This window comes from Vombatus ursinus, unplaced genomic scaffold (assembly GCF_900497805.2).
Source record: "Vombatus ursinus unplaced genomic scaffold, bare-nosed wombat genome assembly UNPS02014841.1, whole genome shotgun sequence".
Lineage (NCBI taxonomy): Eukaryota > Metazoa > Chordata > Mammalia > Diprotodontia > Vombatidae > Vombatus > Vombatus ursinus.
In genome coordinates, this window is record NW_020954619.1 from 6,738,604 (window position 1) to 6,754,679 (window position 16,076).

The window sequence follows — 16,076 nt, forward strand, 5'->3', positions numbered from 1 at the left end:
TTGAAGGCTGCAATTTCTAGTCTGGGAGGACTGGTCTTTAATTGATGGCACCGTGGAATGGTTGAAGAGATGGCTAAGAAAAGGGAGGCGGATAGAGTGAGAGGGAGAATGCTTTTGGGGCCTGCCTGGCATCTCCACATTTACAGATGGAGAAGGGATTCAAAGTTGCCTTTTTTTTTGTTCTTTTTCCTCATCGCCAGGTTCCTCTCCACTGTCCCAGTGCTTCAGACCCCAGAGCCTTTCCCTATGAAACCTGCTCAGAAGAAAGTGGTTGCTAAGTAATTTACATCTTAGTATGAATTAAGGTTGAAGTCTTTACATCCCAAGGGTTTTTTGAATTTTTAACTCCTATTGCTTACTGTGAAGTGACCTTTGACCTTTGTAAGGACCTTGACCTTTATAAAAGGAATTTTAGATTTCAGCTAGAAAAAACTGAAAGCTTGTATTTGAGTTGGAGGGGGTGGGGCTTCCCAGTGCCCCTGAAATCGGGCCTCATAAGCAGTTGTCTACCTTGTGGAAAGCCAAGTGTTAATTACTAAGCTCTAAATTCCCAGTTGTTTAGTTGTGTTCTTCTTCATTGACCCCATTTGGGATTTTCTTGCCAAGGACATTGCTACCATTCTCTTCTCCAGCTCATTTTACAGATGAGGGAACTGAGACAAACAAGGTTAAGTGACTTGCCCAGGGTCACACATCTAGTAAGTTTCTGAAGTCAGATTTGAACTCAGGAAGAGGAGTCTTCCTAACTCCAGGCCCTTTGCTCTATCTACTGTACTATCTGGCTGCCTCAAACTCCCAGGATCCATGTGCTGGAAGAATTTGGAGTCAGAGGATCTGAGTTAAAATCTTAGCTGTTACTTACTAGCTGTATCACTATGGCCAAGCCACTTTCCCTCTTTAGTTTTCGGTTTTCTTACTTGTAAAATGGAGAAAATACTAGCACATCCCTTCCAGGGCTGTTGTGAGGATCCAATGAGATAATACTTGTAAAGGGCTTTGCAAACCTTAAAGTGCTAGATAAATGACAGTTATCATTTATTATTATTATTATTACTATTGTTATTATTATTATTATGGGTAGCTAGGTGGCAGGCATAGTGGATAGAGTGCCAGGCCTAGAGACAGGAAGGCTCATCTTCATGAGTTCAAATCCGCCCTCAGACACTTTCTAGCTGTGTGACCCTGGGAAAGTCACTTAATCCTGTTTGCCTTAGTTTCTCATCTGTAAAATGAGCTGGAGAAAGAAATGGCATACCATTCCAGTATCTTTGCCAAGAAAACCCCAAATGGGGTCACAAAAAGTCAGGCATGACAGAAATGACTGAATGACAACAAAAATGTTGGATTAAAAGGTTTGCTAAAGAATTCATGGGAAGAGTAAAATCAGATCCAAAATTTATGACAGTCAAGTTTACCTAGAAATGAAGTCGGAGTAGTATAGTAGAGTTCAAGGCTTGGGGTCAGGAAGACCTGGGTTCTAGTCCCACCTCAAACACTATATGGCAGTGTTCTCTTGGGCAAATCACTTAAATTCTCTGATCATCAAGCAACTCCCTAGGAGTGCCTATTAAATCATAGACTGGTAGGACCTCTGACCCTTCCATGCTCTCTCTCTCTACCACCCAACATAGGGCATTCCCACACTGGGAGTTTTCCACCATGATTTTTCTTTTTAAGAGAAGAAGGGTCCCTATTGCTTGCAGGGTTCAATACAAAGTGCTCTGTCATTCCTTTGTCATATCACCCTTCACAACTGAGGCCCCTCCTTCCTTTCCTCTTCTTACACCTTACTCCCTAATGCATGCTCTGACACTGAATGCATCCTCCATGTTCCATGAGCAAGACACTCCATCTCTTGCTCAGCTCGTGTCTAGATCGCTCTCCTTCCTCATCTTTGTCTCCCAGCTTCCCTGGCTTCCTTTAAGTCCCAATAAATTTTTTTTTTTAAATTTAAGGTAATTGGGGTTAAGTGACTTGCCAAGCGTCACACAGCTAGTAAGTGTCAAGTGTTTGGTCTGAGGCTGGATTTGAACTCAGGTCCTCCTGACTTCAAGGCCAGTGCTCTATCCACTGCGCCACCTAGCTGCCCCCAAAATTTTTATAGGAAAGTTTTTCAACTTCTCTTAATTCTAGTGCTTTTTCTCTTTTAATGATTTCCTAGCTACCCTTTGCTTATGGATTCCCCTCCTTAGATTATGAGCTCCTTGAGGCCAGGGACTGCTTTTGCCTCTTTCTATATCCCTATGGCTTAGCACAGGGCCTGCCACATAGCAGGTGCTTAATAAATGTTTACTGATTGATTGATTAGCTATTAACTATGTCTGAAGAACACACAACTTCTCTGCCCTCACCTTCTCCTACCCCTCCCTGGGTGCAGAGAAAAACTGGCCAGTGAATTTCTGAAGAAAATGAGGAATTTAAAAGACATGACCCCAGCTTGTCCTGGAAACTAAGGGCCTTCTTTTTAATAGTTATTTACGTGTTGTCTTACCCCATTGGAATGTACACTTATTGAGGGCAGGGGCTGTTTTTGCCTTTCTTTGTACCCCCTAGAACTTAGCACAGTGCCTGGCACATGATAAGCATTTAATAAATGCTTGGTAACTGACTAATACCAACAGTCTTCTGGTGTATGATTATGTGACTGTGAGAAATGGAACATTGCAGTCTCCAAAGACTTAAAAATGAATATCACCCAGAGGGCAATAGCGGATGCATGGTGGGAGTGAGCAGGTGAGGACTATGATAGAAACCAGGTGTAGGAGATGTCATCAGGAGAATGAATGACAAGAAAAAAGTCATGAGTCACCTGACAAAGGGAAAGGATGACAGGTGGACAGTCCAAGTACTCTCTTCTAGTATTCTCATGATGCCAGGAGAAAGTGAGGAAGGCCTCTAACATGCTGGTTGGACTACCTGTAGATTCCTCATGGAAGAATTTGGTCAAGAGTCACAGACGTAAGGGACAGCTAGGTGGCACAATGGATAGAGCTCCGGCTTTGGAGTCAGGAGGAGCTGAGTTCAAATCCGACCTCAGACGCTGGACACTTACCAGCTGTGTGACCCTGGGCAAGTCATTTAACCCCGATTGCCTCACCAAAAAAAAAAAAAAAAAAGAGTCACAGAGGTTGGATAGGATAGGATCCGAAAGGGTGGAGGGAGCTACTAAGCTGATGAGATCACAGATCCATTCAAGTTGATTTTAGTATTGTTGGAGATCCCTTTAGATCAGGGGTTCTTAACCTCAGGTCCGTGATTTCAGTGAAGAAACTTGAAGGGGGAAAAAAGAAGTCACATTTCTATGTGACCTCTAACTGAAATTTAGCATTTTCTTCAATTATGTATTTACAACAATGTTCTGAGCCTTCTCAGAAGGTACATAGGCATCATCACTCTGCTGAAGGGGCCTAGCTTGCAAAAAAAGTTAACCCATGGTCTAGATGATTTTTTTTTCACCAGGATAAGAATCTTGTTGTTACACCTGTAGAAGAATCCCTTCACATGTCAGTCATTTCTGAGAAGCCTAGCTCTTTTGCTATGCCTGGAAGAAGAAAAGGAAAATATAATAACAACAGAAAATCCCATTTTGCTCACCTTTCATACTGGCCCTGACCATCTTCTTGCTAAGGTGGACCTTGATGGCATCTAAGGGGCTAAGATCTCTTTGCCAAGGCAGAAGAAGGCCCTCAAAGTGAGTGGCTGGGATTAAGACCTAGGAAGATGGGGGCAGGGTGCCTGGGGCTAGTTACAGGTTGCCTCCCAAGCAGACCTAACCCCTCCCATTATCATGGCTCAAGAGCCCCACTGAACTCTTTGCTGGTCTCCGTGTCTTCAGCATTGCCCTCTAGGTTCTGGGAAGATCTTAGGTGTTCGGTCTTAGGGTCTTAGGCATCACTGTTGGACTGCTGGGAAGTAACCTTGGTTCCAGAACAGCTGGAGTTCGGCAATGAGGATGGAGTGACAGAATGATACTGGGGCTGTTCCTTATGGATCATTAGACAGGGTTTGTAATTCTTATTTCACCGTTCATGAAAGGATCTCCGAGTGTTTAATCAGCTACCTGAAGCAGCCTTCCTCACGTTTACAGATGGAGAAGTTGAGGTGAGGGTGTGTGGGTGGTTGGGTGGGAACAATGCCTGCCCTGGGCTATCACTTACCCATCCTGGCCCTTGGGAATAGCTCTAATTGGCAGCAGCCTTTCCTGCTGTCCCTGGAGATTCTCTCAGTCACAGCCCAGCTACTTCTCCTTCTGCTGAATGCTTCTTATGAAAATGCAGCTGGGCTTTTACTTCCAGCATATTGTTTGATAATTGGATTTGTCTTTTCCTACTGTGTCCAGGAGGGGAAACTGCGCTGGTAGGATATCGGTGTGAAATAGAATGAAGAAAAAAATCTCTGAGAGAGCAGATCAGTTAGAAGCAGGCAGGTTGCTGGATCTGGAGGTGAGGGTGGCAGAGGAACCACGGGAGTCCTGTCTGGGATGGGATAGATGAGGATGGTATCAGCGTCCTGGGAAATCCATTCAGTCTCTTGGGTTTTTTTTTTTTTTTGCTCTTAACAACATTCACTAGAAATGGATCTCATGGAGCTCTTTCTTTGCCCTGGAATTTCTTCTTCCTGGCATTGATCAGCATGGGATTGACGGACAATAGTTGGAGAATAAACTAACAGGGTTACAGATGGTCATGGAGATCAGAGCTGAAACTATGGTGGGGTGATGAGAGCTTTTCCTTAGGATGCTGAAGTTTAGAGGGGCTAATGATATCTGCACTGCTTCCGCAGTGTTCTCTAGTCCAGGTCTAACTCAGGCCAGTCCAGTTCTTAAGACTCAGGATCAGAATGCAATTAGAATGAGCTTGTAGACCATTTCACATTCAATAAAAGGTTTGCTTAATAATAAAAGGGAGATTCAATAAGGATAGAACACTGATTCAGGGGGACACAGCTTTTCTGCCTCTGCATTTGTCATGGTGGCAAATGAACGTCAGAAAGATAACGTTGACTTTCACTGCATCGAGGATTCCATTAAGCCCTAGGAGTTCCAACCACATCCTTGTAATCTGGACTTATTACACTCTAGGTGACCAGGAATCCATGTTAATATCTGGAATCCCAATCCCTCAATCCAATCAAGATTCAAGGATGATTTCCTTTAAAGAAAAACTAATCCAGTATGCAGGAAACAAATGTGACTCTAATAGGCAGGTAAAAACAACCACCTCTGTTAGGTGTTAGGGGTGGGGAATTTGTGGCCTTGAAGTCACATATGGCCCTTTGACTGAATCCAAACTTCACATCTGTCAAAGTCAAAAGGCTGCGCTTGAGGACCTAGAGGGCCACACGTGGCCTTGAAGCCCCAGTTTCCTTGCCCCGAAGGTATCTAGTTAGCAACAATAGTCCAAACGAGTTCTGCAGCTTAGCTCCACCCTGCCGTCTCTCCAGCAGGGTCCTAAGGTTATCCCAGTGTTTTTTTCTCTACCTCCCCTCTATGGTGCCATATTTGGGGGAAGAGTGTCTAAGGTTTCCCTTTCCCCAACAACTGAATTTGTCTTTAAAAGTTGGTAACATTGAGTAGTGAATAGAGTCCTGAACTTAGAATGAGGAAGACCTGAGTCGGAATCCTGCCTTAGACACTTACAAACAATGTGATCCTTGGCAAGTCATTTAACCTCCCTTAACCTCAGTTTCCTCAACTGCAAAATGGGAATGACAATAATACCAACCCCCCAGGATTATTGTGAGGATCAAAGGAGAAAATTTATGTAAATTGCTTTGTAATTCTTAAAGTGCTATACAAATGCCATTATTATTACTATTATATGTTAGGAATGACCAAGCTTAGAATTTATTTCCATTAATATTGTCTTAAAATTTATTTATGTTCTATGAAGTGCTACATTTATTTCTCAGTAATATATGAGTTATCCAAGGTTGTTAGTTAAGGCATGGAGAGGGACATGTCAAGGGCAGACTCAGCATACATTTATTGAGTGCCTAGCACTAGGCATGATGGGGAATAGTAAGGTAATAAGGGATCACCCTTGTCTTCAAGAAAAATATAATTTATTTGGGAATACAAAACCAACACACACAAAACAATTAGGGAATAATACAAACCATTATAATGAAATGCAGGTTTTGTGTTGGGAAAGAATGGCCACAGCATCTGGGTCCATCTCTACCTGCTCTATCTTCATGGGGGTCTGGTCTGCTGTTAATACCATACCACCTGCTAGGGGCTTGTTAATCCCCTTATTTATCCTTGATCAAGGACCTGAAATAACATCTCTCTTCTCCTTAGTTCAGCTAAGTCAAGTTTAGACTATTTTCTACAACAAATTTTTACTTGGAAGTTAAGGGAAAACCAGAAATCCCACAAAAGCCGAGAAACAAATAAGTACTTAGTACAGATTTCAGAACAGAACTTTTAATATTCACTTAATGATTAGTTTTACTAACATCTTTTATGGAGCATCCATCCAACCCTCAGTTCCTTTTTCTCAAGCTTCTAGCTAGAGGTAAATTAATCTTGGCAATGATTCTGGGTCTGATGCATTCTTAGTCCCTTTCCAGAACCTCCTTCCTGGTTCTTTCCTCGAGCCCCAGGCAGTGACTGTTCCCTCCACTTCTTAATTCAGAAAGACATTTCTTTATCTGACCCCTAAAACTTCATCCTCTAGGCTTTGGGCCAATCTGCACTGGATTGATAATTGCCTTCTCAGCCCACCATGCGGAGGTGGCTCCAAGCCATGCTCTCCTTTCTAAGTGGTTTCTTTCTAACCATTTCTATTTGGGCAAGTATCATCTTTCTCTGGAGCTTGTCTGAAGAATATCAACTCCTTCCAATCACTGATTAATGACATTTGTAAATCCATCAAAAGTTGGCCATGTTATCTCATCTGATCCTCACAACAGCCCTGAGAAGGAGGTACTTTTTCTGGTCCAGATTTGTGATTTCATCAATATAGGGAACTCCCCTTGAAGAAATTCCTTCCACAAGATCAGCAAATGTTTGGCATTTTGTGGCCTGGGAGAGCTGTCTCGGGGCACTGAGAAGTAAGTGGCCTGCCCAGGGCCACACAATCAGTATATATGAGAAGTAGCACTTGAATCTGGCTCTTCCTTACTCTGAGGTCAGCTTGTTTTCCACTATACAAGGCTGCCTATAGTACATAGGTATGGCAGGCTTTATTACTTCCATTTTACAGATGAGGAAATCAAGGTTCAAAGAGTCTAATTTTAAAGACTCAAAGAGTCACTTTTAGTGACTTGCCCATGTTGTTGTTCAGTTGTTTCAGTCCTATCTGACCCTTCATGACCCCATTTGGAGTTTTCTTGGCAAAGATACCAGAGCCAATGGTTGGCCATTTCCTCCTCCAGCTCATTTTACGGATGAGGAAACAGAGGCAAAGAAGGTAAGACTTGTTAGAAGTTGGATTTGAACGTCAGGTCTTCCTGACTCTGGGCCTGGTACTCTGTTCAGTTGGCCACCTAGCTGCCTGTGATGACGTGGCTAATAAAAGTCAGAGGCAGGAAGAAAATCCAGTTTTCCTTGACTTAAAATCCAGCAAGCTATTCATTCTGTCACTGGAGAAACAGATTCTCAGTTGCTTCCTATATCAAAGGTCAAACTCCCTTCTGGGTTGTCGTCAATGTTGTGGTTTCTAGCCTGAAGGATGCCTCGAGCTCCCAGTTTTTGGCAAAGCCAAGGTAAGTGCCATTTTGTCTCTAACTAGCTTGACGAGTGCTAAGGCCTTTGAGGTTTGCTCCTCAAGGGAGAACAATACACTCGCTGCTGTAAGGAATTATAATTTTCCTTTGGGATTCTACATATAAATGATAACCTAGATTGGGATGGTAGTGAGATTTCAGAAAAGGCCTTAATTTACTACTTAGAAAGGTATACATTCTCTAGCAAGTAATACAAATTCCTTTTCACTTGGGGAAATACTGGCACTTGCAGTTAAAAACGTTCTAAATAACAGGCTTATTTGTCTATACCTTTTGATTAGGGGTATAGAATCTAAAGACCATCTCGATGCTGGCAAAGCCTCTATCTCTATACTCTCTAGCTCTGAGTGGTGAGTTCAACCCCAAACACTCTTTTGAGGAAGCACCCCTGCCTGCCAGTCCTTTCAGTTGTGTCCAATTCTTCGTGACCCCATTTGGAGTTTTCTTGGCAGAGATTCTGGAGTGGTTTGATATTTCTTTCTCCAGCTCATTTTACAGATGAGGAAACTGAGGCAAATAGGATTAAGTGGCTTGCCCAGGGTCACACTACTAGTAAGTGTCTGAGGCCAGATTTGAATTCAGGAACATGAGTCTTCCTGACTCCAGGCTTGGCACTCTATCCACTGCAGCTGCCCCCATGCCTGTCATGCTTACTCTAGAGTTTGGTCAGTCCATGATTTCCAGACTCCTTCTGGCCCTTAGTACACCTAGTGCTTAGCACAGAGCCTGGTACATAGTAGATGTTCAATAAATGTTTTATCTAGGAAGTTTTATCATGACAGGTAGATGGTACAGTAGATAGAATGCTGGGACTGGATTGAGGTACATTTGAATTCATATTTGGCCTTAGACATTTATTGGCTGTCCACTCTGGGCAAGTCACTTAACCACTGCCTGCTCAGTTTTCTCTTGTGTAAAATGGGGATAATAATAGCCTTGTCTTCCTAGGGTTGTTGTGAGAATAATTCATAAGGCACTTTATAAATGCTAGTTATTATTACAGGTAGGTTCCAATTAGTGTGAATAATGAATTCTGTAAAATTATCACATTTGAATGTGCACTGCACATTTCCTTATATATAAGGCAAATGGAAAGTAATCTCAGAGGGAAGATACTAGCAATGTATGTATAGGGGGATGGGGCAGGAAAGGCTCTTACAGAAAGTGAGATTTATGGAAGGAAGCCTTAGCTATATAAAAATGGTGATTGAAATGACCATATTGTTAATTTAAAAATTTTTTTTCATTACATTTGTTAAATACCCATTGTATATAATACAGAGCATTAGGACATATATCAACCCAGATATGTTAAAATGTTAAAATTCCTTAAGGGCTCCTGTGAGACTGACCATTATCAGGGATTTAGGTGACAGTGGAACTTGGATAAAATTTGGGGAATTGGGAATGGGAGAGAGCCATGTGGTGGGTATAAACTGGAGGTCAGAAACCAAGCAAGCACTAAGAATCCCAGGCAAGCTCAGAAATCAGAGGTCAAGATAAGGTGATAGGTCGGAAATAAGGCAAACCATCAAACCAGCAACACACAACCCCCTTCAAGTATGTTAGCACAGCTGAGCCTGGCAGTGGAAAGGCAGCAGCTGTACCCGATAACCCGAGAAAACATCAGGCTTTCTCCCCATTGGTGGTGCTAATCTTGTTGGAATAGGGAGTGCAGGGTCAAAGCCAAGGGTAGATCTGCATGGTATCAACTTTAACCACATAACAGGACTCGGGTTAAAATCAGGATTTTCTGGGTTGGGGTGTGCTGGTAAATGTTTAATAATCAGATCTCTGGGGAAAAAAAAGGTATTCATAACACATTTTAAAGTTTAATCTTCATTATTAACATTTTCTTCAGCACTTTAAGTCTAGATAATAAACAAAGCAATAAATCAATCCTTTATTTGTAGCATTTGCTGTTTTCCAAGGTGTAAATTTTCACATTGAAGATTTAACACAACTAACTCTCAAGCTAGTTCCAACGTGTCTCTCCTTCTATATAATCAGTAAAAGTCAATCACCAAGTAATTATTAAGCACTGACTGTGTATTAGTCGCTGTGCTAGGCCCTGAGGATAAGAACACAAAGAACGAAACTATCTCTGTTCACAGAGCTTCATTCTAATGGAGGAGACAGGTTCATATAGAGAATAAATATAAAGTGAATAAGTATAAATACATACAGAGAAGTTAAATACAAGTTAGTTTGGGAGGAAGAGCAATAGCTGTTGGAAGGATCAGGAGAGGCTCCCTGTAGAAGACTGAGGTCTTCTTGAAGGAAGAGAGGGATGTAATGAGGCAGAGGCGAGGAGGGGTGCATTCCAGGAATGGAGGATGGGCCTTTGCAAAGTCACAGGAATGGGACATAGAGTGCTGTGTATGAATGCCAGAGAAAAGGCTACTTTGGCTGGATTGCAGAATGTGGGAGGACAGTTAATGAGCCTGGAAAAATAGGTAGGGAACAGACTGTGTAGGGCTTTTAAAGATACACAAAGAAATTATACATTTTATCCTAGAGGTAAAATGGAAGCCATTATGAGAGAATACAGGAGAGACATGGTCAGATCTATACGGCATACCTCATTTTATTGTGCTTTGATTGAATGTACTTCACAAATACTGCCGGGGTGGGGGTGGGGTTTAACCAATTGAAAGTTTGTGGTAACCCTGCATTGAGCAAGTCTTTGGGTGTCACTTTTCCAACAGCTTACACTGTGTCTCTGTGTCGCATTCTCATAATATTTCAAACTTTTTCATTATTATTATATGTGATGCGGTGATCTGGGATCAGTGATCTTTGATCTTACTATTGTCATTGCTTTGGGGCACTGAGAACCGCACCCATATAGGACGACAAACTTAATCAATGAACATTGTGTGTGTTCTGACTCTTCCATCCACCAGCCATTCATTCTCCTTCTCTCTCCCTCTCCTCAGGCCTTCCTATTCCCTGAGATATAACAATATTGAAATTAGGCCAGTTAATAACCCTTACAATGGCCTCTATGTGTTCAGATGAAAGGAAGAGTCATTTGATGAGGCAACCTTCATTGTTGTCTTGTTTTAAGAAATTGCCACAGTCACCCCAACCTTCAGCAACCACCATCCTGATCAGTCAGCAGCCATCAACATCGAGGCATGACCGTCTACAGCAAAAAGATTACCACTCACTGAAGGCTCACTGAAGGTTAGCATTTTTTTAGCAATGAAGTATTTTTAAATTAAGGTATGTACTTTTTTTTTTTTAGACATAATACTATTGTACCCTTAATAGGTTACAGTACAGTATAAACATAACTTTTATATGCACTGGGAAGCCAAAAAAATCTTGACTGGCTTTAATGAAATATTTGCTTTATTGCCGTGGTGTGGAATGGAACTCACAATATCTCTAAGGTATGTCTATCTGGAAGAAAATCATTTTGGCAGTAGTGTAGAAGACAGAATAGTGGGACGACTGAGGCAGGGAGAACAAGAATGAGGCTGTTACAGTAATCTTGGGGAGAGGTGATGAGTTCCTGAACCAAGGTGGTGGTAGCTCAATGAGTAGACAGAAGAGTTCAGATGTGAGAATTGCTATGGAGGTAGAAATGGCAAGATTTGTTAATTAATTGGATATGTGGGGTGAGGGAGTTGAGGATAACCCTAAGATTGTGAAACTAGGAGACTGAAAGAATGGTTTTGCCTTTGACAGAAATAGGCAAGTTTGGGAGAGGAATTTGGGGAGAATGATAATGAGTTTAGTTTTAGATAGCCGAATTTGAGATGTCTCTGGGACACCCAGTTTGAAATGTCCAAGAGGCATTTAGTGTTGTAATAATGAAGCTCACAGGAGAGACTGGAGTTAGATACAAAGATATTGTGAGTCATTCATAGAGAAGATAATTAAATTAGTGGGAACTAATGAGGTAGTTGAGAAAAAGTGTAGAGAGAGAAGAGTAGCAGAACTAGAACAAAGCCTTAGGGGACATCCAGTTAGAGGTACAATCTAGGATGGTATACCAGCAAAGGAGATTGAAAAGAAGTGGTTAGACACATAGGAGAACTAAGAGAAAGGAGTGTTTTGAAAGTAGTGTTATGAGGACAGGCGAGGTTGTTCAAATCTAGCCTCAGAAACTTGCTAGCTTTGTGACCCTGGGCAAGTCACTTACCACTGTTTGCCTCAGTTTCCTCATCTGTAAAATGAGCTAGAGAAGGCGATGGCAAAACCACTCCAGGATTTCTGTCAAGAAAATCTCAAATGGGGTCACAGAATCAGACATGACTGCAAATGACTAAACACCAGCAAGAAGGAAAGACCATCAGATTTGACAATTAAGAAATCTCCAATAACTTTAGAGATAGCAGTTTCATTTCCAAATGAGGTTGGGAGCCAGATTGCAAAGGGTTGAGGAATGAATGAGAAAAAAATGGAGACAGTGAGTCTAGACAGCTTTTCCTATGAGTTTTCCAGGAGAAAAGGAGGAGATAAAGGATGGTAGCTTGAGAGGATGGTGGGATTTAGTGAAGATTTTTTTAAGGATGGGGGAAATGGACATATTTGGAGGCAGTAGGGAGGGAACTAGGAAAGAGGAAAAGGTTGAAGATTCAATAGAGAGAGAAGACTCTACTACAAGAGAAAGGGATGCAAAATGACCAAGTGGGTGGCATTTCCTAAGGCAAGTGCTCACCTGATTGATTTGGGACCTCTTCCATGACTGTGGCTTCCATTGCTAGCTTACTGGGATATTACAAATAATTGTAGCTCCAAACCTTCTAAGCCCAGTCTTTTCTTCGTCTCAGGCCTGGTTTTTATATTTGTGCCAAACTTCTTGAAGCTAGAAATTGGACCTTGGCAGAGAAGCTGAAGCTGGATGGCTACATCAACACTGATGTCATCACTGCCCAGAGCTGTAAGTAGGGAGAGGCAACTAGGAAGTTGCTTAAAGGCATAAAATATGTCCTGCATAAGGAGGACATATTTCTTCCCCTAATGATCCTTTAACACTTTATGAAGCTCTGTTGTCTGCACCAACTGTCCAACTGTATCTATAGATTGACTGCCTCTGCCTCCTGGACTGTCCCTGGGCTGCCACTCCAGATGTTTTAATGAGAAACGGGTCCATTGACTAGTCTAACAGACTGCAGGCTCTAACTTGCAGAATTGGATGGTGAAGGGAGACTTCAGCTGCCCTTTGCATCTCTGCAACCCACCCTCCCTGCTGCCTCACCTCCCCTTCTGGCCTCTATGCTAGGGATTGGGCCTAAGAGTTGTCAGCTGGAACCCCAGGGTAGGGCAGAATTTTCCAGGGGATATGCCCCCCTTGCCCAGTTTGACTACCTATACATAATCTGGATCAACTGGCAAAAAAAACAACCCCTCCCTGTATCCCTGCTGACCAGCCCTCCCTACTCCCCTCCTCTGGCAGCAGCTTCCCCAGGAGCGCTCCTCCACCCCCGTCTCCATCCCCACTGTTCTGGAGTCTCTCCCTGCATACGACTCCCTCCTCATTCTGAATTTGTCCTGCGCACTAAAATAACTCCTAAAGTTGTTCTTGTTCTCTCTGTGGATTCTCAATTCAGAGAAGGCCTCATAGGATCACAGACTTAGGGTCTGAAGAGATCATCTAGCCCAGTGATTCTTAACCTTTTTTTCTATGGCAGACCCCTTGGGCAGTTTGGTGAAGCCTATGGACCTTTCCTCAGAATACTGTTTATAAATGCATTCAATAAAATACATAGGATTACAAAGGCAACCAATTACATTGAAATATAATTACGTATTTTTGAAGTTCATGGATCTCAGGTTAAGAAGGCCTGATCTAGTCCAACTCTCTCATTTTACAGAAGAGGAAACTGAGGCCCAGAATAGTTGAGTGACTTTTCCCAAGTTTATACAGGATATAAGTGACTGAGCTAAGATTGAAATTCTTTATAATTTTTTTATAATTAAATATATAAATATAGTCTATGAATTTATATAATTTTATTAATTTTATTTTTTTTAATTCTCCCTATCACCTCCAAAACCTGATTCAGATTCTAAGCTGACATTTATGAGGAAGACTAAAAAAAAAGAATCAATTCAAAGCATTATCCAAATGTTATTCTTCCATTCATGAAGAATCAGAGCCTGATACCACCCCAGGAGCCTCCTTTTGGAACCTTACCCAGCCTAGGCAAGCCATAGATCTGCAAATTCCACTCCAGAAATTCCTTTTCTCCAAGACCCCATGCATGCTCTCATAATTCCCTTTTAAAAGAGGGGGGAAAAAAAAGATCTGAAATAGGTTTCAGGAAATATTTTCTACCCCCTTCTGACCAGCCAAAGGGAGGTCTAGAGAGACTGAAATAAAGAGAAGGGCTCATTGTAACCTAGCATCTCAAATACACTGGAAATAGTTTTCAGATTCTGAAATATAAGGAAGAATAAAGCAGTTTCCAAGAAAATGGTTTTGGAAAACTTCCTGGGAACTAGAGGGTTTTTTCCCCTTAAGTAATGGTAAGCACAGACCTTTTTTTTTTTTTTTTCCAATACAGGAGACTTCCATACAAGTACCCTGCCACCCATACCCAGGAACTTCCGCCCAGTTTTGCATTTCCCAGTGCCTGCTCCCATGCTTTCTGAGTCTTTAGAGCTGGGTTTCTTAACCCTTTCTGTGTCATGAATCCCTTTTGAAGTTTGATGAAGTTTTGTACCCCTTCTCTGAATAATGTTTTTGAATGTAAAATGTAATATAAAATAAAACACACAGGAATACATACAAAGGAAATCAATTATATTGAAATAAAGATGAAAATTTTTTTCCCATCTAAGTTCACACCACCATCTTGAAATCTCTGCATGGATCGGTTGGGAGTCCCTGTTTTATTATCATTATTATTATTATTATTTATTGGCAATGATCAAAGTCAAAGTGGTTAATAACGGCTTTATATAATTTTTGGTTGCTTATGTTTTGTAAGATATTTAAGGGTTGGGTGGGGTTAGATTTTTTTCTAAAAGCTGGCAAGCACAGCCTTAGATTCATTATGTGTTTGATTTTGAATTAATTTTTGGTTGTTGTGCCTTCAGAAACCTTTTACTGTTGCCAAATTTTTTGCAACCCCATATGGGGTTGTGACCCATAGTTTAAGAAGCCCTGGATTAGATCACCAAGCAAAATAGTATGGAGAGATAAGAGAAGAGAGCCCAAGACAGAGCCTTGGAGGACACCCATAGTTAGGAGGTGTGATCCAGATGAAAATCCCACAAAACAGACTGAGAAGTCTGGGAAGAAGTTTTTAGACCCAGAGGACTATTATTTCTTAATGTGACTCAGGTCTATGAGACTCTTTCCTCATTGGTGGATATCAATGCCCTGTGCCTGCATAAGGGGCAAGGTGGAATTGGTGAGAGCAAAATATAGGAGAACTCCAGTCTCTTTAGAGTTTTTTTGGGTCTCTAGAGTTTCTTTGGACTTAGAAGGTTTGGAGCTGTGATTAGCCAGGAAGATTTGACTAGAAGTTTAAAGTTTAATTCTGCAGGGATCAGGCTGGAGCGTTTTCAAGAACCTGAGACCTAGAAACAGGGTTCTACACCTGTTTACCAAAGAACCATGTGCAAGATACATCTGTTACTTGATGATTCTAGGTTATATACTTGTGACCTATAAGGTGATTAAAGCAATTAATTAGTGGGCCTAAAGGGAAATCTCTTTTCAGGAAAAAGGAGTCTAAAGCAGATGTGAGCTGAAGCTTGCTTGAATCATCTCCAGACTGCTGATTGTTCAATTTTCAGCATAAGCATTTATACCCTGGAAATTGGCAAAAGCTACAAATCAGAGTTTGATTCATTGTTTCGTTGATTATTGACTTAAAAAAGTGATGGGGAAAAATGTTAATGTAGATTAAATTTTAAAGTGTGTCCCCCTACATTTTTCTTTTTTTAATTTTAATTTTGGAGGCAATGGGGGTTAAGTGACTTGCCTAGGGTCACACAGCTAGCTAGTAAGTGTCTAAGGCCAAATTCGAACTCAGGTCCTCTTGACTCTAGGGCTGGCACTTTATCCACTATGCTACCTAGTTGCCCCCTACATTTTTTCTCAGAAAGCCAATTGTTAAACATTTTTTAGCACACCTCTAAAATTTCAGTGTGTTTAACCAAAGACTGTGCTAAGTCAGACACTAAATTCACTTATAGAAATGATAAATCCAAGTGGCTAAGATGGGACAGCAAGCTAGGAGTCAGAGAAGGGGCTTCAAGCTATGCAGGTCTATATGGAGACTAGTAAAAACATTATTAGAAATACTGGAAAGTTCAATTCAATTCAATTCAGTGCAACAAACATTAAGTGGTGACCAAATAAAAGGCATCATATTAGG

At 41.5% G+C, this 16,076-nt stretch overlaps 1 long non-coding RNA gene across 1 annotated transcript; it reads left to right on the forward strand.

The window, feature by feature from the left end:
* Positions 1 to 7,567: 7,567 nt before the first annotated feature.
* LOC114026541 lies at positions 7,568 to 14,455 on the forward strand. Its single transcript, XR_003567132.1, has 4 exons — positions 7,568 to 7,710; positions 10,671 to 10,920; positions 12,516 to 12,625; positions 14,253 to 14,455. It is a non-coding gene; the product is annotated as an uncharacterized LOC114026541 (long non-coding RNA).
* The last annotated feature ends 1,621 nt before the right edge of the window (positions 14,456 to 16,076 follow it).